The sequence below is a fragment of the Canis aureus genome, chromosome 1 (assembly GCF_053574225.1).
Source record: "Canis aureus isolate CA01 chromosome 1, VMU_Caureus_v.1.0, whole genome shotgun sequence".
NCBI classification, from domain to species: Eukaryota; Metazoa; Chordata; class Mammalia; order Carnivora; family Canidae; genus Canis; species Canis aureus.
The window spans coordinates 16,035,847-16,063,613 of record NC_135611.1 but is presented as its reverse complement, the minus strand read 5'-3'; the positions used below and the strand labels follow the sequence as shown (position 1 = coordinate 16,063,613).

Genomic DNA, 27,767 nt, shown 5'->3' with positions numbered 1-27,767 from the left:
ATCAAGTCATTATAATTTATAATATCTTGATTATAAAATACTTTCATGTACTCATTTTACGAATGTGTAGCATCTAGTTTTGATGGAAAAACTAAGTTACGCCAGTATTGAGATTTAATCCTGTCTGAAGCAAGCAAATTAACTAAATGATTTCTCAATTTTCCTTCCAAGTCCTATGATTTAATGAGGTTATGTGAAAGATGACTAAACACAAAATGTGTGGACGGGCTGTCAGCAGTGAGTGTTCTCCCATAGAGATGAGGCTTCAGAACTTCCAGAGTAAGGGACATGTGACCCTTTGCTGAAGGACTGGGGCTCATTACATGTATTCATGAGGTTTTTACCAAAACCCATTAAAGCAATTGCTTAGACCTCTTTGTTGTGAGGTCAGAAAAACAGGCCAGGAAATGGCTTGAAGTGTTCTCCAGGACTGGCTTCCAGAAGAGACCCAGGAGTGGATATGCTGGGGTAAATGACTAACAGGTCTGTGTCAGTCACGGTCCAATCAAGAGACAGGAATCAGAACAGCTTTTGTAACAGAGAGAATTCAATATGGAAATTAAGTTGGCGGAAATAATTGTTAACTATATTAACTGAAAAGGCAAATAAAACCAAGAGCCCTAAGACATGATGGAGGGAGCACCTGTAGCAAGCAGTGACCACAGCCCCGGCTGTGATACCTCCAAGGTATCTTACAGAGGGGCTGTTAGGGGCTGAAAAATCAGACTTCTCAGGAGGGTACACTGATCCTCTGGTGCTGGTTTGGCAAGTGGTACATAAATTCCAAAACAGAGTTAATTGCTGCCTCCCCAAGGAACTGCTGCTGTTGGGGTGAAGAAGTAATACTAAGGGAAGTGGGGAGATGCTTAAGGATACAAACTAGTAACTAGTAGATAAATCAGGCCTAGAGATGGAACGCACAGCACAGTGATTACACACAACAATACTGTAATGTAAACCTCAAAGTTGCTAGGAGACTGGGGCTTAATTTTCCCACCACAAAAAAGAAACGATGCTTACGTTACATTAACTAACACAACAGTGGTAATCATACTACAATATACGCATGTATCGAATCGACGTTATACACTTCAATGTTATATGTCAATTATATCTCAATAAAAACACATTAAAGAAAGAAGTGTGAAACGAAGAGGACAAGTCACTCCTTTCTCCTTCAGCTTTGTGGTCTGCGTCTGGCATCCCTGTTGGCAGTCTTGCAAGGAGCTAACTGCAGAGCAGAAATGTGTTTTGCAGAGTCCCAGCTCCAGCACGACGAAGCAGAGCATGGAAGCGTGAGTTTGAAGCTAAACACCAGGAGCTTAACAGTTGGGACAGATTTAAAAAAATAAGAACAGCCATTTATTTGTCTAATCTACAGAAAACAAATGTATGAAAGCGTGCATCTAAAAGACAACTAAAAAATATCCGAAAATGATTAAAACGGTAAAGCCCTAACATTTATATGAAATTATCTTTGTAAAGAACACATACTTCAGAGTTGTAAAAAGTACAAGCTGCTGCTGAGCACACTTCGTATCTTTATACTTAGAAAAAGATGCTGATATGGAGGGGTGAAAATTCAGATGGTTGGTTCAAAATGTATTTGGGGCTCAGTCTCACTCTTCCAGAGTGAGTAGAAGGGATGCTGATATCATACCAGTCTTGGCTCACTCAGATTGTCCAGCTCAGGAGCTATTTTGGGGGGCACTAAGCAGCAGTACACAGAATCATTCTGATTATTCAGATAACACCTAATGAGCAAAACAACTGTCACTGAGCCTATCAGAAGCTGACAACCCATCCCAAAAACTTACGGTAAGCGTTAACGTAGGACTGCCACAGAGCTGTGCTGTGATCACATCTATGATGGCTCTCTTTAGAAATGACCTGGTGCCCATCTGGAAAACACAAGAGGGCATGGACACTGGAAAGTGTGTTGTGAATGTTTTCTTTTCCCACCCTGGTGATAATTCTTTCACTTTTCTCTACTGTTCACACCACAAACCACATGCCAAAGAGGGTTAGATCCAAACAAAGAGTAAGAAAGTATGCTCTACAAAGAAATGACAACATTCTTTCCAGACTTACGAAGACACTGAAAGCTAAAAGTTAAGAATCTTTCCAAAAATCATAGACCTAAAACTACGACAGGATTATAGGACTATAATCCACTGACCCTTAATCGACAATAATTTCCACTGCATAATGTCAATGTCACCTCCCTAATATCAGGATAAATAGTTTTAGAGATACCTTGAGGTATGCTGGATATAAATTAGAATTATTCCATAAGATAAGGCGAAGTCTAAATTGGATGCTGCCATGACATGAGCCATTTCCACTTCTAGGTGACCGCATACTGATAGGACAAAGAAGCCCCGGTAACTAGTAGAGCTCATCAGCTATCTCTGTCCCGAGAACTACATGCTTCACTCTGGCTGAATTAATAAACATTGACTTACAGAAGGTGTATTATCAGATGCCATTTTCAGAGTACACAGGGATTAGGAGAACTTGTAATTCATTTAACAAAACCATCACCAGTTTCTAGAGTACCACGTATATGGGAAGGGCTGAACTAATAAAATGAAAAGGACATAGTCCCTATCACCCAAGAATTCATATTCTCATTGAGCCATCATATCAGATCAAGAAGATCTATAAAGTATCAACTGTTACATGAAGATAGACACAAAATGCCATGAAACGTAGAGGGAGAACATGAGAAATCTGTGTCATCCCTACACAGGAACGAACTCGTCTTCTCATTTTTTTTTTCAGTTGTAACACATATCAAAATCAATGTTAACCCCCATAATCAAACAGCACACAATAACTCCCCAAATTATTAGAAATTCCTTTCTTTAGTTTCATAATAGCTAATATCATTTACAAGTAGCAGACTTTCAAAACTAACTCAGGTTCACACACAAATATTGAAATTAGTTTGGGTAAACCACTTACAACAACAATGCCATCCATTTATAAGGCCTTTTCCGAGTGTTCAGTGGCACAAAATATACTGCAGACACGTCAGCGTTTTTGTATATGTGAGAGGGAGAGAAGAATCAATGAAGGCTTGTAAGGCTCTGGCAAAATGCAGTGACATGACAGGTTACATGAGAAAAGAGGCTCAGACAGAATAATAATAATAATAATAATAATAATAATAATAATAATAGGAATAAGTGACCCGTCTGGAAAACCCACTTTATCTTATGTACTATGGTTTTCTTCTATCTACCAGAGACCTAAAGCATACCAAAAACAGATGATGGGGAAATTTTTAAAAAAATATATAATAGTTATAGAAATTAGCAAGCATTTGTTAGGTAAATCTCTAAGCCCCATCACATAGATATTGTCAGTATATAATAAAAATGATGACAGTCTTCATTGCTCCTAGGTCTCTCTTTTCTCTCTCCCTCTCCTCCTCTCCCTCTCTCTCATAGTTCACTTAAAGTACACATCAGCCTGAAGGCAGAAAATTCTGCATGTTGAAATGCCAGAATAACATCATGAATACACTTTTGCCCATTTCATACCAGCATATCAGAGCTGAGCCTCTGTTTTCCAAAAATCAGGAACAGGAGGATTATTTCCAGTGGATTACATCTGAGCCAGAAGGACTAACAGATTCTAAAGAAGAGAGAGAACCCAGCAACAATTTAAGATCTGTTGGTGAGTCAACCTACACAAATCCTCTGTCACATAAAATCTCCATGTCTGTTCCCAGCAAGGGGCCTTGAAACTGCTGCTACTCTAGAGATATTCACAAACACATCAGTTTGAATCCTTGACAATTGCCTTCTTGATGTCTGCTTTCAATAAGCTCTTAAATAATTTGTTTATCACTTGGGCCATTTGGTGATAAATGGAGTTTATTCAGTGTGTCCTCTAATTAATTAGTTTGCTTTCCATGCTATTAATGGAGGCACAAGTATATCCATTAGCCCTTTGGGAGTTCTCTTGCACACAGCCTTTGAAAAAGGAGTGTTGCACAACCTCTAAGGTGCTGACTCTTGGTAACGCGGTTTGGGCTGCAACAGGAAGTGGGAGATTCTCCCAGGTGATCAGGTTTTCCTTTTAGCCCAAAAGGGATATTAAATATTCGCAGGATTGTGTTTCTTTTGAAGTGGCTGTAGTTTCACTGCAATTTCCATCCGACGCAACGTGCATTTTGTCAGGCTGAGGTTCAGCCGTTAGGTTGCTAATTAAGTTAACAAGTGCTGTGTGCTGCTTAATTTGGCAACAAGCTATCCTACAGATTGCTCAATAAGAAAAGCAGTATTTCCGTAATGATTCTGTTTTTTAGCTTGGAATTAAGCTAAAAACGATAATGATCCCTATGAAGGGACATCTGATGCATGTGTTCAAAATCAGAAAAGGAGAATACGCCTTTTTCCACAATGGACACTCACACCTTTTATTTACACATTTACTGCACAGTGTAGCTGAAATAGGAGTAATTGCCTGTGTACATTTTTAATTCATCATAATTCAAATAAAACGTGTTTCTCTGCTCAAATTCCTTCTTCCAGCTGTCATTTTGCCCAACTGCAAATTGACTTTTAGTAATGAATTCCACTGCAGTGAGCTAATTGTGGGTGTGATTTATTTTCTTTTTATCCTCGGTTGAAGCGCCTCTCCTTCAGTTGTAGGGGTTAAAAAAGAAATTCGGTGGTTCATTCATTCAATAGATATTTACTGAGCATCTATTGTGTGTCAGATATTGCACTAGGCTCCAGGGACTCGGAGGAAAAATTATGCCTAAGGGAGGATCTCAACAGAGGTTCTCAAAGAATAACCATCTATTTATTCCACCTAAGAAAACAGTTTGGGAAGGAATATTCCTAGACTAAGATCTTGGAGACCAGCACTCCGGTGTATGCTGTATAAATATACCTAAACTCAGTCACTAACCAATGAAAGAAAACGAAATAAGCAAGTTGTCTAATCTCTCTGGGCCTCATTAGTTCATTTATAAAGTGAAAGGGAATGGCTTACTTGTTAAAGTCCCTTCCGGCAGGTTTCTTGAATAATCCAAAGTCTCTCATGACCTATACTCAACCAAATGCTATTTCCTCAACCTAGAGTTCCTTTCTCCTTCCCTCTTTTATTTCTGCATACTAAAAGATTACTCAGTGAAGTCTGTAGTCTACTTAATTGAATTGTATCAGTGTCAATTTCCTAGTTTTGATTAATGTACTAGTTCTATAACATGGTACCATTAAGAGAAGCTGGGCAAGGAGTACATTGGATCTCTCCATGCTATTTTTACAACTTATGAGTCTGTAATTACTTAATACTAATAATACTAAAAAGATTTTCAAAAAATACCACACAACCCATCTCAAAACCCCACAACCTTTCTCAAAAACAAAATTAAAACTGAAATCAATCTCTTCTTCCCTTACTTCTATTATAACATCTTGACTGCCTTAGAGTTAGTTACAAATCCACCTGCCTCTCTGGATTTTCCACCCCAAAAGGTAGAGCTGCATCATATTTATCTTTGCATCCTCCACAGACCTTACGATATTTGCTTTTCTAACCCAGGTTCATTCAATTAAATTCAACAAACTAGGTTCAAAACACTGGTTAAAACATTTCCTTACCTCTCTTGTCTCATCAGGGAAGCTCTGCCTTACATTCTGCTTTCCTTTAGTGGCGTGCAACCTGATCTGTATGCAGAACGTGTGTAGGCATAGCATTCACATACTCATTTTTCCAAGGTGCCTAGGAGTAAAATGTGACTGGTAGTAACACCCACATGGATACCAAGGACAAAGGGAGTTAATTAACCAGTGGTGGCGGAATATAGTACATAAATAATGGAGCATGACAGAAACAAGGGTTACGTTATATAAATTTTTAGGTCCTGCAATAGCCTGTTCTGGATTTGATTTTCAAATGGAAGACAGTTAAAATACAGAACACTTCTATTTGGTTCTAAAGATGCTTTCACTAAGGCTTTTTGAGATCTTGAGACTCCAACATTGAAACATACATATATAACGCAAACACCTGTAGATTAACATAAGAAGGGGCTCCAAAGGATCATTTCTACCCACTTATGATTTATATTTTGTAAAAGTTGCTAGCAGTTGGGATCAGCCATCTGTAGCTGCTAAGATAAAGACAGATATGCCTATAAAGTTTACAGCTTGTTAAACAGAGATCATCGTAAATTATTAAAATGTAATTTCAGTAAAGTTAAAATTGAATTAAATTAAAAAATTAAGTCAATGGCAACCATTCTTTGAGAATATAGGTAAGCTATTGAAAGAAAAAATCCTAAGTGTATCCAGGATAGAACACCGTAAAAGCTAATAAAATTTTTGAATTGTTTTTAATGTAGGTATTTGTGCTTGACTTTGCCTCTAGGAATAACTGATGGATGTCTTGAAATATTCAATTATGTATAAATAGACAGAATATAATATCTAATCATTAGTCATTTTCCCCACATGGTGGGTATAAATATAAATTCCACTTGGGCAAAAATTTACATTAAAAAACAAAAAATATTTTACTGTTTATCTACTTTACTTGAATACCAATTAAATTATAAAATTTGTTTTATGATTTTAAAAGCTTATATAATATATGACTTTTATAACTTATGTAAGATAAATTATATTTTAAAACATATATAATTTTTATAATTTCTTTAAAAAACTTTTATATTAGCAGTTGTTCCTTTATCTTTGATCAAAACATGTAACCGTGAAACTTAGACATATATACAAAAGTTGCTCATCTGACAAATTGGACCAATGTGACAAATGTGTCCAAAACAATGAATATAATTAAGTCCACTGATTTCTTTACTAATTTGAGCTATTTGGGTGACCTCAATAAAATAAAGAGGTACCATACTAGATATATTAAAACACAACGTAGATTAGGTTTTGTAAATTAAAATTGATAGGAGTCAAATCAGAAAGCTAAAGAACTAAAATAGAATGGCCATTTTTATGCCAATATTAACAGCCAACAGGAAACAAAGCATGATCTCCACCACTACAAGTACTTGTTTATATGAGTCATTAGTTATCTGAAAAGCTGTCTTAAAAGTCACAAGCTACGTGACTTCTGTGGTAAGCAAGGTAATAGCACTCTAAATATGCCCATGCTCTAATCCCCAGAACATGGGAATATATTATGTTATATGACAAGGAAGAATTAAAGTTGCAAATATAAGTGAGGATGCTGATGTCCAGACTGAAAAATAGAAAGATTACCCAAGAGGGCCTGGTGTGGGCCCAACAAAATCACCACGGTCATCAAAAGTGGAAGAGGTAAGAAGAGTTAGTATCAGAGTGAAGTGATGGGAGAGAGACTCAAGCAGTCAAGGCCGGCTTTGAAGATGGAAGAGGCCACAAGCCAAGGAATGCAGGTGGACTCGAGAAGCTGGAAAAAGTAAGCAAAGGGATGTCCTTAGAGCCTCCAGAAGGAACACAGCTATGCTGATACCTTGATTTTAACCCAGTGAGAGCCATTTTAGATTTCTGACTTTCAACCCTATAAGATAATAAATATGTGTTGTTTTTAAGCCATTAAGTCTATGGCAATTTGTCACAGCAGCAATAAAAACGAATACAACTACACTTCCAGTTTCTGGCTCTGCACATAAGGAGACTTGAAGCTGCAAAGTAGCAAAAAGCTGAGCAAATGGATATATCAACAAAATTCTAGGATACATAAGAGAGGTGAGGGACACACAGCAAATCACTACCCCAGTGATTGGAAAGACCTAGAGCAAATATAGAGAATAACAATTTCCTGAAATAGAGGCTAACAAGTAGAAACTGCCTGCCTCAGGAGCCAGTTTTGGGGAAGGAAAACCTGAACTGTAACTGACACGTTGCTGGAGGCTCAGTGTAGATGAGTCTGAGAGTTAGAAGCCCTATGGAGACCTAGTCATCAGGAGGCCCCATAACTTCATGGGATTTACCGGTAGGGGCCTGAACAGGTTCCTACAGTAAATCTCTAATAAAAATGCCCCTGTGTGTCCAAAAGGGGTGTTTGAGAAGATGAATCATTTTGAAATACACCAGAAGATACTGTTCTTCTTAACAAACCTGCTCTCGGTGGAAACTAGTTAAGCAGAGTCTGATATGCTGGTATATCATCAGAGCATACCAAAAGGCCAAAAGGCCAATTTGAAAAGACAGAGAAAGCATCAAAACCAGATATGGCACGGATGTTAGAATTATTGGACCAGGACTTTAAAATGTTATGATTAATATGCCAAGGGCTCTAATGGATAAAGTAAACAGCATGTAAGAACAGATAGGTAATGTAAGCAGAAAGAGGGAAATCCTCAGATGGAACCAAAAGGAAGTGCTAGAGAGCAACAACACCAGAACATAAATAAAGAATGCCTTTGATGGGATTGCTAGTAGACTGAACAGAGTCTGCACTTAAGGATACCTTAACAAAACCCTCCAAAACTGAAAAGCAATATAAATAATAGTGAAAGGGAATAGAGGGGAAGGGAGAAGAAATGGGTAGGAAATATCAGAAAGGGAGACAGAACATGAGAGATTCCTAACTCTGGGAAACGAACTAGGGGTGGTGGAAGGGGAGGTGGTGGGGGGTGGGGGTGATTGGGTGACGGGCACTTAGGGGGGCACTTGACGGGATGAGCACTGGGTGTTATTCTGTATGTTGGCAAATTGAACACCAATAAAAAATAAATTTATTATTAAAAAAAACTGAAAAGCAAAGAGAACAAAGATGGAAAACAAAACACCATAACAGAATATCTCAGGACTGTAAGACAGCTATGAAAGAGAACCTATGCATAGTGGAAATATTGGATGGAGAAGGAAGAGAAAGGAATAGAAGAAATTCTGTGCAAACAATAATGATTGAGAATTACCTTAAAGTAAGTCAGACACCAAAACACAGATTCAGGAAGCTCAGAGGACACCTAGCAGAATTACTGCCCCAAAAACTACACCCAGACATATCACTTTGAAATTAAAGAGAAAATCTTGAAAAGCCCTGAAAAGAGGTGGAGGGAAACCTTACCTACAGAGGAACAAAAATAAGAATTACATGCAACTTCTCCAGAAACCATGCAAGCAAGAAGAGAGTAGAGTAGGAGGTGCCTGGGTGGCTCAGTAGGTTAAATGCCCAAGCCTTCATTTTGGCTCATGATCTCTGGGTCTGGGATCGAGCCCCGTGTCAGGCTCTGTGCTGGTCATGGAGCCTGCTTAAGAGTCTCTCTCTCTCTCTCTCCCTCTCTTTCTATTCCTCTCCCCATAAAAGGGAGAGAGAGAGAAAGTACAATAAAATATACACAGTACAGACATGCTTTTATTTTATTGTTCTTCACAGATACTGTGTTTTTCACAAATTGAAGGTTTGTGGCCACTGCACAGAGCAAGCCTGTCAGTGCTATTCTTCCAACAGCATTTTGCTCATTTCATGTCTCTGTGTCACATTTTGGTAACTCTTGCAGTATTTCAGACATTTTCATTATTATTATATTTGTTATGGTGATCTGTGATCAGTAATCTTTGATGTTACTATAGCAATTGTAGGGTGCCGCCGATTGTGGCCATATAAAACAGCAAACTTCATTGATAAATGTTGTATGTGTTTTGACTGCTCTACTGGCTGACCTCCCCCCCCCCGCCCCCACCATCTCTCTCCCTCTCCTCTGGCCTTCTTACTTGCCGAGACGCAAGAATATTAAAATTATGCCAATTAATAACCCCACAATAACCTCTAAGTGTTCAAGTAAAAGGAAGAACCACCCATCTCTCACTTTAAAAGCTAGAAATAATTAAGCTTAGTGAAGAAGGCATGTCAAAAGCTGACACAGGCAGTAAGTTGGGCCTCTTACACCCAGCAGTGAGCCAAAAAAGGGAAAAGTTCTTGAAGAAAATTAAAGTGCTACTCCAGTGAACATGTGAATGATAAGAAAGCAAAACAGCCTTATCGCTGATTTGGAGAAAGTTTTAGTGGTCTGGATAGAAGATCAAACCAGCCACAGCATTCCCTTAAGCCAAAGCCTAATCCAGAGCAAAGCCTTAACTCTCTTCATTTCTGTGAAGGCTGACCAGTGAGAAATCTGCAGAAGAAAAGTCTAAAGTTGGCAGAGGTTGGATCATAAGGTTTAAGGAAAAAGGGCATCCTACAATCCCACAGAGACTGAATCTGCAGACCCTCTCTAGGAGCTAAGATGGATCTTGTGCTCAGTTTTGCAGATTATTATTTTTTTACGCCATACCTCTATCCAGCCTGATGGTCCGAGGATGACCTCTTCTGATAAACTATTAGTCTCCAGATCAAGTAACAAATCTTGGTGCTTATATACTTTATTTCATCTTTGCAACACTGAGTTATTATTTTGTCTGTGATCATTTATTAATGAAGCATCCATGATTTTTTAAAAATAAAGTCTATAGAGAGATTACATTTATTGTCCAATTACTGCCATAATTTAATAGTCCCACTGTTTCATTGTTTCTCCTAGAGTTGAGAGATTACAGCAAACTATATGATGACCCTGGAGAGTTTCCAGGTGGCTGGTTTGGGCTCATTGTTAGTATACTCCCCCTCCTCTTTTTCACTAATATGCTGATCTACTGGATTCATAGAGGCCTTCATCATAGAACTTGTGTATAAGCACATATACAAACCAAATCATCTCTGGAAGATTCCTACTCCATTTGCAAGTCATGCTTTTCACCCTTTGGATGGCTTCCTTCAGAGTCCGCCTTGCCATATAGACTCTTTCATCCTTCCATTACACAGGTAGTTTATTTCAGTTTGTACATCTTGATCAATATCTGGACAATTTCCATTCATGATGGCAATTTCCATGTTCTCCAAATCTTAAAGACATTTATTAATGGCTCAGCCCATCATACAGACCACCACATGTTATTTGACTATAATTATGGACAGCACAAGGACAGGCTGACTCTCTTGTTAGGGGCTGTTGCAGTTGGTAACTTCCAGTAGAATGTTCATTTGCCATTTTGAAAATCTTAGGGCCCTTAAGAATTATGGTTTACAATATGGTTTGTATTTTAAGCCCACTGTTGAGAGCTACCACTCAGAAAAAAAATATTCCTATCAAAATATTACTGTTCGCTGACAATGCACCTGGTTACCCAAAGCTCTGATAGGGATGTATGAAATTAATGTTGTTTTCATGCCTGCTAACACAATATTCATTCTGCAATCAACAGATCAAGAAATAATTTTGACTTTCATGTCTCATTACTTAAGAAATACATTTCATAAGGCTATAGCTGCTATAGATAGTGATTCCTCTGATGCATCTGGGAAAAGTACATTAAAAATGTTCTACAAAGTACTCATCATTCTAAATCCCATTAAGAACATGTGTAACATCTGTGATTCATAGGAAGAGGTCAAAATATCAGCATCAATAGTTGTATGGAAGAAGTTGATTCCAGCCGTCATGGATCTGAGGGTTCAAGACTTTAGTAAAGAAAGTATGAGCAGATGTGGTGGAAATAGCAAGAGAACTAAATTTAAAAGTGCAGCCTAAAGATGTAACTGAATTGCCACAATCTAAGGATAAAACTTTAGGGGATGAGAAGCTGCTTCATATGAATTAGCAAAGAAACTCTGACAAATGAACAAAGAAAGTGGTATTTTGGGGGATCCCTGGGTGGCTCAGCGGTTTAGCGCCTGCCTTTGGCCCAGGGCATGATCCTGGAGACCCAGGATTGAGTCCCGCATCAGGCTCTCTGCATGGAGCCTGCTTCTCCCTCTGCCTGTGTCTCTGCCTCTTTCTCTCTCTATGTCTATCATGAATAAATAAATTAAAAAGAAAGAAAGTGGTATTTTGAAATGGAATCTACTCCTGGTGAAGATGTTGTGAAGACTGTTGAATTGACAACAAAGCATTTAGAATATTACCTAAACTTAGTTGATAAAGCAGCAGTAGGCTTTGACAGGATTGAATCCAATTTTTAAAGAAGTTCTACTGTGGGTAAATGCTATCCAACAGCTTTACATGCTACAGAAAAATCATTTGTGAGAGGAAGAGTCCAATGATGCAGCAAACTTCATTGTTGCCTTATACTAGGAAAATCGCTACAGCCACCAATCCTCAGCAACCACCACCCTGGTCAGCAGCTATCAACATCCAGGCAAGAACCATCATGAGCAAAAAGATTACAACTCACTGCATAATCTACCTCTGTGCTTTTTTTTTAAAAAAATATTTTATTTATTCATGAGAGACACACAGAGAGAGGCAGAGACATAGGCAGAGGGAGAAGCAGGTCCATACAGGGAGCCCAATGCGGAACTTGATCCTGGGACTCACAGCATACCTTCATGTGGTGTGTATTTATATCCATGTACATGCACATATATACATACATACACATACACACCTAGGGAATGAAGGCAAATGTGAACATGGCAAAATATTAAAATACATAATGCTAGTGCAGAGTGCATGCTTAATAGCCTATAGTTTAAATATAACTTTTATATATACTAGGGAATCAAAAAAATCATTCGACTTGCTTTATTGTGATATTTGCTTTATTGCAGTGGTCTGGTACTGCAAAATCTCCAAGGTATGCCTATATACACGATGACCAAGTGGGACTTATCCCAGGTAGGCAAGCCTGGTTCAACATTCAAAAATCAATTAATGTAAGCCAACACATCAATATGTTAAAAAAGAAAGTGACATGAACATACCGATAGATGCAAAAAAAGCATTTAACAAAATCCAACACCCATCCATGGCAAAAACTCTCAGTAGACTAAGAATATAGGGAAATTTCCTCGACCTAAAAAAGAAATAACCACAAAAACCTACAACTACTGTCATACTTAATAGTGAGAAATGCAAAGCTTTCCCACTAAGTTTAGGTACAATGCAAAGATGTCTCCTTTCACCACTCCTTTTCAACATCATACTGAAGTCCTAGCCAGTGCAATGAGATAGAAAAAAAAGAAGGAGGAGAAGAAGGAGGAGGAGGAAAAGAAGGAGGAGGAGGAGGAAAAGAAGGAGGAGGAGGAGGAAAAAGAGGAGGAGAAGAAAGAGAAAAAAGAGGAGGAGGAGGAGAAATAAAAGATATACAGACTAAGAAGGAAGAAACACACCACCTTTATTCACAGATGATCATGATCATCTACATAGAAACTCTAAAAGAGTTGACCAGGGCGGGGGGTGGGGGTGACTGGGTGACAGGCACTGAGGTGGGCACTTGACGGGATGAGCACTGGGTGTTATTCTATATGTTGGCAAATTGAACACCAATAAAAAATAAATTTATAAAAAGAACGAAAATAAATAAAATAAAATAAAATAAAATAAAATAAAATAAAATAATAAAATAAAATAAAATAAAATAAAATAAAATAAAATAAAATAGTTGACCAAAAATTCCTGGAACTAATAAGAGTTATAGCAATGTTGTAAGACAGAGGTTTAACATACATAATCCAGTGATTTCCTCTATGCAGAAATGAACATGTGAAATTTGAAACTAAAAACACAATACCAATTATATTAGTACCACCTAAAATGAAGTACCTAGGTATAAGTTTGACAAAAATGTGTTCAATATCTATATGAGGAAAGCTGCAAAACTCTGATGAACAAAATCTAAGAACTAAAGAAATGAAGAGATATTCCACATTGTTGAAGAGGAAGACTCAGTGTTATCAAGATGTGAGTTCCCCTTAACTTGATCTATCTAGTCAATGCAATCTCAATCAAAATCCTAGCAAGTTATTTTGAGGATACTGACAAGCTGATTCTGAAGTTTGTAAGAAGAGGCAAAGGACCAGGATAACCACCGCAATACTGAAGGAGAGAAACAAAGTTGGAGGATTGACACCACCTGACTTCAAGACTTACTATAAAGCTGCAATAATCAAGACAGTGTTGTTCTGGCGAAAGAACAGACAAATAGGTCAGCTAAACAGAAGAAAAGAGCCTAGAAATAGACCCATGTACATAGAGTTGACTGATCCTTGACAAAGTTGCAATGAAGCAAAGATACTCTCCAACAAATGGTGCCGGAACAACTGAACATCCCCCACACAAACAAATCAATGTAAGACACAGAACTTACATCTCCGTAAATAAATAACTCACTCCCTCCCTCCCTCCTCAGTGGAACACAGACTTAAAGTATAAAATGCAAAACTAAAAATAATTTCCTAAAAATATTCTGTTTATGTATGTATTCGTTTTTTGACTTTATAAAAAGGACATTATGTTGTGGGTATCTTTTAGGACTTACTTTTTCTGTTAATGTTAGATTGCTTAGGGTCATTCATATTGTTGTGTGTCAGCCTAATTCATGACTTTTGACTACTATACAATAACCCATTATGTTTTTATGTTTCTAAGTAGACTCCAGTATATCTAAAAGAGTCATAAAGAACTTCTATTGACAGTTTAAACATTTTGGGTTTGACACTGAAGTATTTAATCCTTCTGAAGTTTCTTATACATTAGATAAGATAGAGGTTCAAATCATCTTTCTCCATATGTATAACTTTTTTTCCAGCTCTGTTTAGTGAACTGTCCCTCATTTCTCCTTTGATCTAAAATGCCTCATGTATGATATTCCAAAGTTCCATAGTTGTATAGGTCTGTTTCGAGATTCCCTGTTCCACTGGTCAATTGATTTATCTCTGTACTAGATATACTGACTTGCTTTTATTAGCTTCTTAGTAAATCCCAGTATTTAATAGGGTAAATTCCTATTCTCTTTTTCAAAAATAGTATCCCTAGTTTAGGCTCTTTGCTTTTTCATTAAAATTTTAATATCATCTTAAGTCAATAAACTATTTAGATTTTGATTTTAAAAGTACTGGAAATGTAATGTCTATTGTAATATGAGGATCTATACCTTTATTCAGTTTTCCTGAGCATGATCATGGTAATTCTCTATTTAGGGCTTTTTGTGTTTAAAGTATGTTTCATAATGTTTCTATAGATTTCTTGCACACCTTTTGTTATATTTATTCTAAGAATATTTTATATTCTCTGATACCATAATAAAGGTCTTCTTTAATTGTTTCTTCTTTTTAATTGTTTCCAAGTACTTTGTTACTGGTATATAGAAATTAAACTGTCTTTTTAATTTATTTTTATATCTATTCCTCTTGGGAAACTTTTTTTCTATGATTTCTAATGATGTGTTTATAGGATCTTTAGGGTCTTCATGAAAACAATCTTATCATCTGTAAAAAGTGGTATTTTAATTTCCTCTACTTCACTTATTCCTCTAATCCCTTTTTCTTATCTCACTATGCTAAGATTGCCATTAGAAGTCATGAAAGGCACATTTTTTTCTCATTCTTAATTTTAAAGGTAATGCTTTGGCACATACATTGAGATCGATGCTTGCACTTGTTTATTATAGATAGTATTCATCTGGCTATTTCTAGGGAAATAAAAGTTTTTTGTTTAATAGTTATTTTATCAGATGTCTTTTCCATTTAATGGGATGATTATTTGATTTTTCTCTTTTAGTTTTTTTAATGTGATGAGTAATATTTATGGATGTTCTGATAGAAATTGTTCACGTGCACCTGAGGTAAACTCATTTATTTATGGTATATTATCTTTTGTATACATATTTGCATTTAATCTGCAATTTCATTTAGGATTTTTGGCATCTATATTTTAAAAATTAAAATAGGCTGAGCTTTTCTATTTTAATAAATCTTGTGTTGTTGTTTTGGGATGAGGGTTGTGTTAGCCTTCTTGAATGAGTTAGGTAATGCTTTCTTCTTTTTCTACTATGGAAATTTGGAGGAAAAAAATATATCACTATATGAATTTTTATGTCTGGAATTGCACAGGAAACCTATTATAGTGCTTACCCTGGGGAAGAAGGATAAAGACTTAGAGAATAGTGTGATGACAAGGGAGAAGGAGACCTCTATTTTCATTGTAATCTTTCCGAGCTGTTTGGTTTATTCATCATGTTCACATATTACACGAAAACTTAAAGAAAAAAATGTTGAGGAATTAAAGTCTTTTATTTACCACAAATATAAACTCATCCCATCTGCACTTTTAGAGTATTAGAGGTGGCCTCCAGGGTACACACAGAGCCCAGGGTAAACACCTGGTACTTTGTACTTCAGATTTTTACTCTACCTCTCTTGTGTCTTATCCCCTATAGGGCTGTTTTATGTTTTGTTGCCCACCATCCAATGTTTGTTGTCCTAGTACCTAGTGCTGCCTCCCAACTAGAGGAACCCCATACTCTCATAGTCTCAGTGCTCACAGCTGAGTGGGGTTCCACTTCAGTTTGAGGAATTGTTGACAATGCCCAAACCCTGGTGAACCAGCAAACAATCACATTTGGCTGCCAATGACTTTTGCCAACCCAATCATGAGTCCCAACACTCTGGCTGGGAATGATGGGACCAAGAAACCCACTGTCTCCTGAATGTGAAGAATGTAAGGTCTGGAACTACTCCATTTATTTTGCTACCTTGCCATTAGCATACTTGGGCGTACACAGGAAGACAGCAGGAAAATGTGCAGAAAGAGGCTGGGGCTCTGGTGGCATAACTGAAGTCTCTGATTCAATCCGTTTCTGAAGCTTCAGACTTATTCAGTGACACTTCACTATCTGAATAAACAAATCTGTTTTCTATTTAAGTCAGTGTGAGTTTGGTCTTATTTTACTTGCTGTACAAACTTCCTTAACTGGAAGCACCTCTCCTTGTCATAGGAGGAATTTGCCAAGCAATTTCCATCCCTGGGAGAAAGAAAAGTATAAGCAAAGCAGTGCTTTCACATTGTGACTGGTATATATATAACTTCAGTGTGTATGTGTGTAGAATTTAAGGCTGTATTACAGAAAGTGTGGCCTTTTCAATTGGTTGTATTGCTTTAATGAGCACATCTGGATTTTAAACTCCTGAGACATGGTTCTAAATGGCAGAGATAGTAGGGTCAGGTAGCAAGTTCATGATATCTGCTGGAATCCTGATGCTTTCACAGGGTGACCTTGGGAGATTTATATAATGTGTTTTGAACCCATTTTCATCAACTCTATGATAAGCATTATAACATCTCCTGGGCAGAGTTTTTATAAGACTTGTATGAGATAAGAAGTGAACACATAGAATAAGTGTTCACCAGATCACAGAACATTATGATATTTCTTTTTATTTAAAAAAGCAGTGTTTGTGCATGTGTTGCCTTAAAAAATCATCATGTGAACAGAAACAGCCCCAGGTTTTACTAGCCTGGGGTATTTTATGTTATAAATTACACATGACTTTTTTTTTTTTTCAATTTGGTATTTTTCCCTTTTAGTATTTCCTTCCTCATCTAGAATGGAGAGAGACCTGAAGAATATGGCTTGTGTGCACTCACCAGCCCCTGAGTCTGCTGGCTGGCTCCTCACTCCCACTGCTGGGACCCAGGCTTCATTCCAAGTGCTCCTTTGCTTTGGTCCCTGCTTGCACAGCTGCCACCAGGCAGCTCTGCGCTGGCCCTGTGGCCCTCTCAGGGATGGTGCTGGCAACTGGACTCTTCTCTTCCCCTGGGTCAAAGCTGGTAACCCATTACTCACCTTGTTCATCTGTTGGACCTCAGTGCTGTTTTTGATGTTTGGATATTGCCCTTCCTGCTGCTGTTGGAAGTATCACCCTTGCCACATCTCATCTGTTTCCAGCTGCCCTGCTTTGGTTCCACAATCAGATGTTCCAGTCTGTTCTGTTCCCCACCCCCACACTAAATAATTCCACTCCATACCCCTGGATAAAACCCACTGTGCTATTTTCACTAAGCCTCTACTCTAGTTTCAATCCATGAAATACCATATGCAATTTTAACAAAAGAAGCTTACCTTAGTCTCAGTCACTAAAACAGCTCTAGGAAATATTTCTCTATTTGTGTATTTCCATTCTGTATTACAGCTTGCTTCTCTAATATAGTATGTGGCTATAAAGTAGTGGGTACAAATGTGGTCCAATTTATTTTTTCATGCAATAAATATGGATTTAATGTTTTATTATAAATTGCTGCTAGTGTAAAAATTTACCTCTTATAATAGCATACTTTATTATTTTTGAAGTTGCCAAGGTGATCTTTTATTTTATATAGTTGATAACTTTATTTTGCAATTGACAGAAATAATTTCAAACTAGAATATGCCTTCTCCACAAAGCAAATAAATAGTATTTTCAAGTGAATAAAAAGAAAGAATAGGCTTCAAATAAAAGTGGAATAATAGAGAGGATCATGTTTCAATTTTATAGCCTCTCTGTCCATGATACAACATTTGACTTGTAACCTTCCCTTTATGTGCACCATCTGCATACTTCTACGATACAGGAAATGGGAGATGAGTCCAGGTCGTTTGGATCTATAATATTAAGTATGAACATAACATCTAAATAGAATGAGCCCGGTCTGGGGCAGTGGACTAGAAGTCATATAATTTCTATCTCCCAGCCACCATTCATTTGTTACGTCCTTGAGCAAATCATTTAACCTTTCTGTGCCTCAGACTTTTCTAAGAAGTAGGATAATACTTATTCCCATCACAGGCATTTGTAGAAAAAAAAATCAGAATTAAAACTGTCTGGCATTTTACATAAAATGGCTTTAGAAAAAAATAATTCCCGGGCAGAAATTTGCAAACAAGCTCTATCTACCTTGGCCACCACCTTTATATATGCAGATTCCTTGTTAACCTCAAGAGAGGGAGACAGACACATAACTCTCGCTAGGAGCCCAGACTAATATAATAATAACAACATCTATCAAGCACTTACTATGTGTCAGGCGCTGCTCTAAGTGCTTTACATATATTACCTCTATTAATCCTCACACTAACCTTATGGGGCAGACATTCTTGTTCGTTCAGTTGAGGAAAGTTAGGTAGTTGAGAGAAAGCAGACACTAAGGACGTTAAATAGAGTGCCCAAGGTTAGACCACTGACATGGGTTGCAGCCATGGTTAACTCTGTGGTCTGATGCAGAACAGTTAGCCCCACCCTGGAAAAACACAGCCCTCCTCACTCTTTGGGCTCTGTTCTTCAGACAAACTGAAAACTGTTCAGGGGGAAAACTAATTCCAATGGAAGAGATGACCAAGGAGCACAGATTTGAATCAAAACTCAATATTGTAAGTTGGAATGTTCTTTAGACCAGTCAGCCACTTAATTAGTCAATTAATAACTATTGAACCCCTACTATGTTCCAGATACTGTTGTTACCAAGAGCGACATCAGTGACCAAGAAATACAGAGTCTCCATCTTCAAAACAATGTTCTCTTATTGCGGTTGAAGATGAGGGAGTACATAAGTGGTAAACAGGCAAACAAATCAGTAACTAGCATCATTTCAGATATTAAAAATTATTATGAGAAAGACAGAGGAAGGGCTTATTCCTGAGTCCTAGCAAGAGGACAAGAGAGTTAAATTAAAGGAGGTGTTTTTTTGGAAATCCATCAAGCATCATTCAAAGCAGAGTTCCTAACTTTTGTGATAGCGATATGAGTGAGAAGGTACTTTTCCTACCTGAGTTGTGATGGGAGATAGCAGAAACAGCAGTCTAAGCTACAAGCCAGATTAGTCTTCATATTTTCATTCCTATTGGAAAATAGACACTACTTCATCCTAACAGGAAAATAAGCAAAGAACAAGAATAAAAACTCACCAAAAAAAAAAAAAAATCAAATAAAAAAATTAAAATTAAAAAAATTAAAAAAGAACTCACCAAAGAAATTAAATAAATAACAAACATGAAACAACAAATATTAAAGTAAGTCTCAGAGTAATTAAAGAAGGGAAAATCAAATTGCAATGAGGTTTCTCCTTTTCTTAGCTTAGTATGGATTGTTGTTTTTTTTTTTAAGATTTTATTTATTTATTCATGAGAGACACAGAGAGAGAACCAGAGACACAGGCAGAGGGAAAAGTAGGCTTCCTGCAGGGAGCTCAATGAGGGACTCGATCCCAGGACCAGGATCACGACCTGAGCTAAAGGCAGATGCTCAACCACTGAGCCACTCAGGTGCCCCTGTAAAGATGTTTTTAAAACAACAAAGTTTGGCTCTGTAAGTATATTTCCATCCCAATTTTCTTAAATAAACTAACATATATACATATATATATACACACACATATCAGGAGGCTTTATACTTTACTCCTATTTTGCTAGATTTCATTATAATAGTTATTCATTAAAATGTAATGTTTATCAGTAAAGATGCTGAAACACATAATATATGTACAGAAGATTTTTTTTTTTTTTTATTCATGATAGTCACACATAGAGATCGAGAGAGAGGCAGAGACACAGGTGGAGGGAGAAGCAGGCTCCATGCACCGATGATATTTTTAAGGGAAGCATGCATTTTCATAATTTTCATAATAAAAGGATAGAAATGTACAGACAGACAAAAAGTTAGATGCCTCCCATTTTTGGTCAGCACACTCTTCCATTGAAAAGTAATGCCAACTAGTAGACAAGCAAGTCAAGTTAACACAGTTAGAAAACAAATTCCATTTCCAAGTTTTCATATAATTTGTTATTGTTTATTTTATTGGCATTTGTTTATTATCAATACAGTACGAAATATTTATAGGTAGTAATGTTTCTATTTTTTGTAGACCCTGTAAGTCCATGAACAATGATTGGTTCATCATAAGCATCCAATAAATGATTGTCAAAATCTAAGACTCTCATAAAACCTGACTTCTGATCCCTTAAACTCAAGAAATCTGCCTGGAAAAATGACAAATGCCTGAGGCCATTATGAGACAGAGGCAATCCTATGTCGAAGAACCCCAATTTGCTATCTAAAGAGAACATTCGAAGTGACTGCTAACAAAAATGATCATAGCTATGACTAAGTCTGATCTCTGAAATGGTATTTCTCCAGACATCACAGAAGACTTCCTTTAAGGATAATGTCACAGCCGACTAGGATCTCATCAAGGACCTCAAATGCCCATTAAAATCATTTTAAAAGCTCTCAGCTGAGGCCAGCAAAGCATCATTTAATTATGCAGGCTTTCTGATTGCCTATCATCCACCCTTTTCTCATTGAGCTCTTCACCCTCTATGTGTCTCCTGTAGGGAGAGTCCCCATCAATCTGAGCACCAGCTTTTGTTAAGCAAGATGTGAGCCGGCAAAAGAGGGAAAAGGGTCGATCAGAGTATGAAAAATATTAGACCGTAAGCAGGTCTTTTTTCTAAAATTCCTATAACATTGCCTCATTCACAATTTGTTTATATGAGTCAGCCATCTTACAAATTTTAAATCTTCTTTTCGTAACTGATAGTAAATGTTAATATATATCAAGTGAATGGGACTTATAAAATGGTTATATATTTGGGAATGAAAAGGAAATGTCCCATAGATTACTGATTAAACAGGATTTAGAGATAACACTGGAAAACAATTTTATAGTCATTTTTCCTAGAAGGGAATGAGAAGTTATTTTATCAAATTTTCACAGGAAATATGTCTTATATTTTGACATGAAAGACAGTAACTTCATTGTAAAGCAATAACATATTTGGGGAGATAACCTTGAATTAGGTGATTTAAGGCTTCTCTAACAATGCCAAACGAAAGCTATTAAGTCAATACTTATCCACTCTGGAGTTAGTCTTACAGGTACTATGAGGATTCCAAATTTCAACAGTTGTTAGCATTTTGAGATTAAGTGATTTGGAAAGTGTATGTGTGCATGTATATGTGTGTGTGCATGTATATATACAAACACATATATTTTTATGTTATTCCTTTAAACAGCCACCCACCAAAAGAATAACTGTTCTTTAGAATTTAAAAGGAGCAAAAGATGAACATAAGTTCTCATGTTCATTTTCTATTTCTGTGATATGGTGTACGTTTCCTCCCCATAAAGCAATTAGAGATAACTATGGACAAGCCAATTCAGATAACTTTTCAAGGAAACACATTAACTCTGTTTTCAGTACAGTGCCATTGGAAGTCATTGACAATTGATATTTGACAACCTGAAAGCATTTCTTGATTTGGAGCAGGTGCAGGTTTCAATAGGCATGCTCCACAGACACAACAACAAAGCCCTCCTTGATGTGATTACGCTTATTATTCTGTGATTGCTACTTCCTGATCAGGGATACATTCAGTCATAAAAAAAAAAAGTACTATAGAATTACCCATAGATTATGCATGAAATTGTTGGGGAAGGGGAAGAGCACAAGAGAAGGCTCTCAAATATTTTCAGTTGATGCAGGGTGAATGACAGCTTCCAGGTGGAATTCGGTACAACAGAGGACCATGATTAATACATTGTATTTACTTAAAAGAAAATGGGAACATAGAATATAGCAGAGTATTTTTGAAGACATTGTTTGAGGGAAGGGTAAATTGGTGTGAAATATGAGGCCCTCATTATTTGAATACCCATCATTTAAAAGAGGAGATGCAGATAGAACGCCAATAAGGGTAGTACTCAATTTTGCTGTGAATCTAAAACTACTCTAAAAATAAAGTCTATTTTTAAAAAAAGTAATTAATCAAGGTGGTGCAAAAAAGTCAAATTATAAAACAAATTATAGAACATATGACTCCACTGTAAATATACACATATATACAAGAAAAAGAAAACCAAATTATAGACACCAAAACATAATGTAAAGGTGATAGGAATAGGGATAAATTTTATTTTCTTCTTTTCCTAATTTTCTAGAATACTTTCACTAAATTTGTTTAAATAGAAAATGTATCAAAATGCACTTCCTCAAAACTTTATAATTTATATCCACATATTTTATGACTCCTTAGAGCTATGAAATATGTACATTCTTCCCCACTTTTCTTTGGTTCTCCATTTTGTTCCTCATCGCTTTTTAGTATGACTGAGAACCAATATAGTTATTAGCATTTAAGTGTTTATAGAGCCATCTACTACTTTCTTGTTTCCAAAACCCAAAAGAACCAGAGAAATTCTAGAATTATGACGAAGGAAGAAGAAGCAGCAAGTCACTAAGTAAGGGGAAGTTCATTCTCTTTCATTTTAGTCATGTAGCATTACCTGAAACAGCAATTTACTTTTGCAAGGGCCCATTAAATGAATGTCATCAATTTACAAGTGATGTCACATCATGATTTGGAGAAATGTGTTGTTAGCCACAGGCCTGTAACAAAAGTGGGTCTGCATTCTTCTCCTCCTCTTCAACCAGTGGCATATTTATAACATCTTATTTTTGCAAATGGCTGCTCTCTTTCTCATTTATGAGCATAACACAAGCCAACATATATTATGGTTCTTTGAGGGCAACACATTAGGTATTTGCCCTTGAAGCTCCTCTATCTCTTTGGCTAATACAGAGGGATTTGAATGCAACTAGTTTGTGAGCTAATACATTGAGGATTTTTGTTTTGTTTTTGTTTTTATTTCCATTTTTGATTTTGCATTAAATAGCATCAAATTCAACACCTGAATCTATAGCTACATATTTCATGTAGAATACCTTTCCCTCACATTCAAAGCTTCTCAACTACCTGCCACAAGGAGAGACCAACCAGTAAATCTGGATCGATACTATCAATTACTTCCTCGAAGTCTTAAGATTTCCATCACAGTCTATACTCCACTACTGCCAAGGAAAGTCCACACTCACCTTCCTGGCATTAAAATGTTTTCTCCCTCCACAGAGTTCCTTTCCACCCAAACCCCAGGCCCCCCCCCACCCCACAATTAGGAATTCCTGCTCTTGAACAGCAGGATTATCTATTTTGTCATCAACATGACCATCCACTCTTCATCCTCTGCCACTACTTGTGGACAGGTCTCCTCCTGAAAGTACACTGGCCCTCCCTGCACAATGTTGAGTGAAATATTCCTATGGACATGGCAATGGAGCTGAGCCTTGATCCCAAATCCTGAGTAATGTACATTCCCCAAACACAGCACCTTGCAAAGACAAGGGGCAGTCTGGTAATTGAGTTTTAACATTTTGAAAAATACACAAAAAAAAGGAGGAACATTAATATAAGATCTTTGCAAAAGACAGAATAGGGTTTTGAAATCATAGATTATTTTTCTTTCTCTGCCATTGTATCTGTATTTAAACCCACTAAATTGACCTTGCAGACCAAATACATGCCTCATTTTTCTTTCTATGAAAAAATTGTAGATCTGGAGATTTTTGGGTATGTTTCAACAGATATTTAATAGGAATATGCAATTATCTACAGGGAATATTTGATGCATAGCTAGGGGCCAATATCCAGACCTCTACTTTGAAGAGGGAATCTATTAAATAAACACAGTGAGTCTGCATTATTCTCCAATCAATTGAAGGGTCAATTAAATAAATTCCAATCAAGTCCCCTTCTGTTCTTTTTGCTACAGTGTCAGTTGAATAAGACTCTGTGATGGATATATCCAACTGGTGAACCCACATGAAACTAGCGGCTGTGGTGTCAGAGGAGACCCATTTCAGGTGTTTTTATTTAAATATTACTAAATAGATTCTCTAAATAAGGGATTTCTATAAAAAGTATGGGCAAAGAACTACACTTGATCTTTGAAATGAACTGTAGGTGTGTGCACACAAAATATATACAGAGGTATTTATAATTAATATGCAGGATTGCTGTTAGCTTATAATCTTTTCTATAATCTTTCCTATCTTGGTATTTGCAAAGCCCATAGTCAAGTGGAGTGAGGGTACATTTCAGTCTATTTTTTTCCAATTCTACACTAATAATAGTAGTAATAATAATAATAACACATAATGATCATTTACTGTATACACTATTCGAAACTCTATTCTCTGTCTTTTACTCCTTTAATTCTCACATTACTTCTCCCTTTCACTGATGAGAAAACCAAAACACTCTCACAATCATTCTCAATGACCCAGAAACTCTGATATGCTCTTTGGTGTCCATGGAAAATTCATGGGGTTTCTCTCAGGCCTATTTATAACAAGACAAGGTCTTGTAATCTCAACTTCCCACTGCATTGACATGCTTGTGGGCAGGAATTCTGATAGGAACTTACCACAGCCTCTGGCTTCATTGAGGAAAAATTCATACAAATCTGTCTAACCCCCCTACCCTGCCCACCCCACCATCAATAGGACATATATTAATTGCTCAACAGATATATGCTAAACAAAAAATTAACCAAATATATATTAATACAAGTGGGCTTCAAATTTCTGGAAAATACAAAAAGCTGAAAGGGAGTTAACACTAAGGTCACTACTGAAAAAGCAAGTGTTTTAGAAACAAATTTATCCATGCCTCATTTTTTCCTGGGACTATCTCTCTTTTCTGTCCATGGGGCAGACTTATGCAGAAATACCATGAGGGGGTTCCACAGGAAGGAGTAGTCGTCAGGCAATTTCTATCACAGACAGCTCAATCTCAAATGACTTACGAAGTTTTGGTTGTTTATTGCACAGAATTGCCTTACATGAAGGACATTTCAATCCAGGTGGATTTATTAGGGCCCTCATTATATTAGTTAGGAGGCAAGAAGTGGTTTAATTTTACTGAGAAATACCTTTGATTGTATCCCCTCCCCAGAAATCCAGTTCATTGCATAGCAGTTGAGGAGCAATCGACTTAGGACTCACACATGAATGTCTTTCCTCTCATTAACAAGCAAAATGAAGACAATTGGTGATTGCATAGGTAGCCATGCAGCATATCTAACCATAAGAAAATAATCCCCTGAGAACACAGGTAGTGGTCAAATTACACTCGAACATACCCTCAAAACTGCTCCACAGAGAAAACTGTTTTGTACTGATTTCTTCTGTGTCTCTCAAGACAATAGTGAACTTTCACCCATTTCCAATTTTTTCCCATAACTTATACTGTAGGAGTACCACTTTTTCTTCATCATATGATTCCGGAATTTTAGAGTTGGCAATGTTCACACAAATCAATGGTTCGGTGATATCCTTTACAATACCCAGCTTGATAATAGATGAGTGAGGACAGAAATCTACCCTCCTCCTCACATATTATAATCTCTATAAGATCATCCCAATTAATGGGGAAATGATGAGATAGAAGAAAGTCAGTTAAATGAAAGCAAGTATGTCTTGAGAGTGTATCAATGATTATATTATTCTAATTAAAATAGATCCTTTTGTTTATCTGGTCTTGTCATACCTTTTCCTAGATCATTGTATTGTTCACAGCTCATTAATCAGCAACAATGTATTATTATCTAATAATAATGGAAGAAAATCTAACCATTATAATTTTCTAGAATCAGACCAACCGAACTGTCTCTGTAATTGTTATCACTAGTCCTAAGAAGAGTAGTAGTCTTGCATATTCGGTGATTATAAGCGACTTTAATTGAATTGATTCCTTACAACCAATTATGTAACAATGTTTGTTGTTATTCAGCAGCACGTCACTATGGAGCTTTACAGAAGCACGCAAAAACTCAGCAGAAAAATCATTGATAAGCCACTTTTTTAATGATGTGAAAAATTTGACTAAGCTGATAACTCTGAGTACTGTAAGCACTGAAACTAGATTTGATTTCACCTCAGGAAAAAAAAGCCAATATAACATCATAACAAGTAGCAACACTGACTATTATCAAATACTGATACTAAATGTGCAGCTTGATAACAGGACAATTCTTAAAATCTGGAAAAGCAAAAAGAAAACATTGCTTATATCCTAGGCAGATGTATTCTCTCTTTAAAAAAAAAATAAAAGAAGCACACCACTTTTTATAACAGAAATATGTGAATGTATCCAAATTCTCTACCCACATGGTATTCTGGGGGCCTATAATGAAAACACGAGTTCTGTTAACATATAAGGAATATATCATGAAATTTCTGTGCATACGACTGGTATAGTAAAGTGATAAAACAATATGGAAATATATCTCGAGGACTATAACATAGCTGCTGTTTTGAGTCAATGATCTTGCTTCTGAGAAATTTATATTACAAAAGTAATTACACAAAAAAGTCTGCATAAAGATGCCAATTGCAGTATCATCCACAATGTTGAAGGAAATCGAAATGTTCTACGGCAGATGAACAGTTCAATCAATTCTGGCACAGTAGCTCACTTGATGTAATATCATTTATCCATTGTAATTATAAAATCTATGTGAAAATAGAAAACTTTAATCGATGTTAATTGAAAAAATGCAAAGCACACAATAATGATGTTAGTTTTTTTATCTGGAAGAATTTTGAAGGAGGATCCTACATAAATAGCACATTTGATTAAGGCAATAAGATGAGGAAGGATTTTATTTTTTCACAAAACATTCCTTTATTTCAGTGATTGTCTCCATTATCAAAAAGTAAAGAAAAACATTTGAAGCATAAATTCCAGAGAAAGGGAAAATTAATTCAAAACAAGAATTTTGTAATTTAAAGTAAGCAAAAGGTAAAGGTTACCCGCTATCAAGTAAGAGGTACAGTGTTTTCTTTTAGGTTCGATTCAATCATATAACCTAGGATTATCTTGTGAGCTATTTGTACAGGGAGAAAAATGGAAAGATGGCCTGCTGCATATTCTTACCTATTAGGAAGACTGCTCAGGGCATCACTATAAACTCTGAAGATCATAGATAGTAATATTTAACTTGGAACAGCACATTTTGCCATGAAACATGCTAAACTGCCAGCACTTTCTTGAAGTGTTGCACTGGATATTTGATGTACCATTATGTTTCACACAATTTACCTTAACTCATCTCTTAATCTCCTTATACTGGCTTTATCAAAAGTGACAGTAAGACATCCTTC

At 36.6% G+C, this 27,767-nt stretch overlaps 1 long non-coding RNA gene and 1 pseudogene across 1 annotated transcript in view; both read left to right on the top strand.

Moving 5' to 3' along the window:
• The window catches only part of LOC144310429 (uncharacterized), a 51,703-nt gene that overhangs the window by 8,445 nt on the left and 15,491 nt on the right, over positions 1-27,767 (top strand). The window lies entirely within an intron of this gene.
• LOC144293786 (lathosterol oxidase pseudogene) lies at positions 10,205-10,989 on the top strand (annotated as a pseudogene).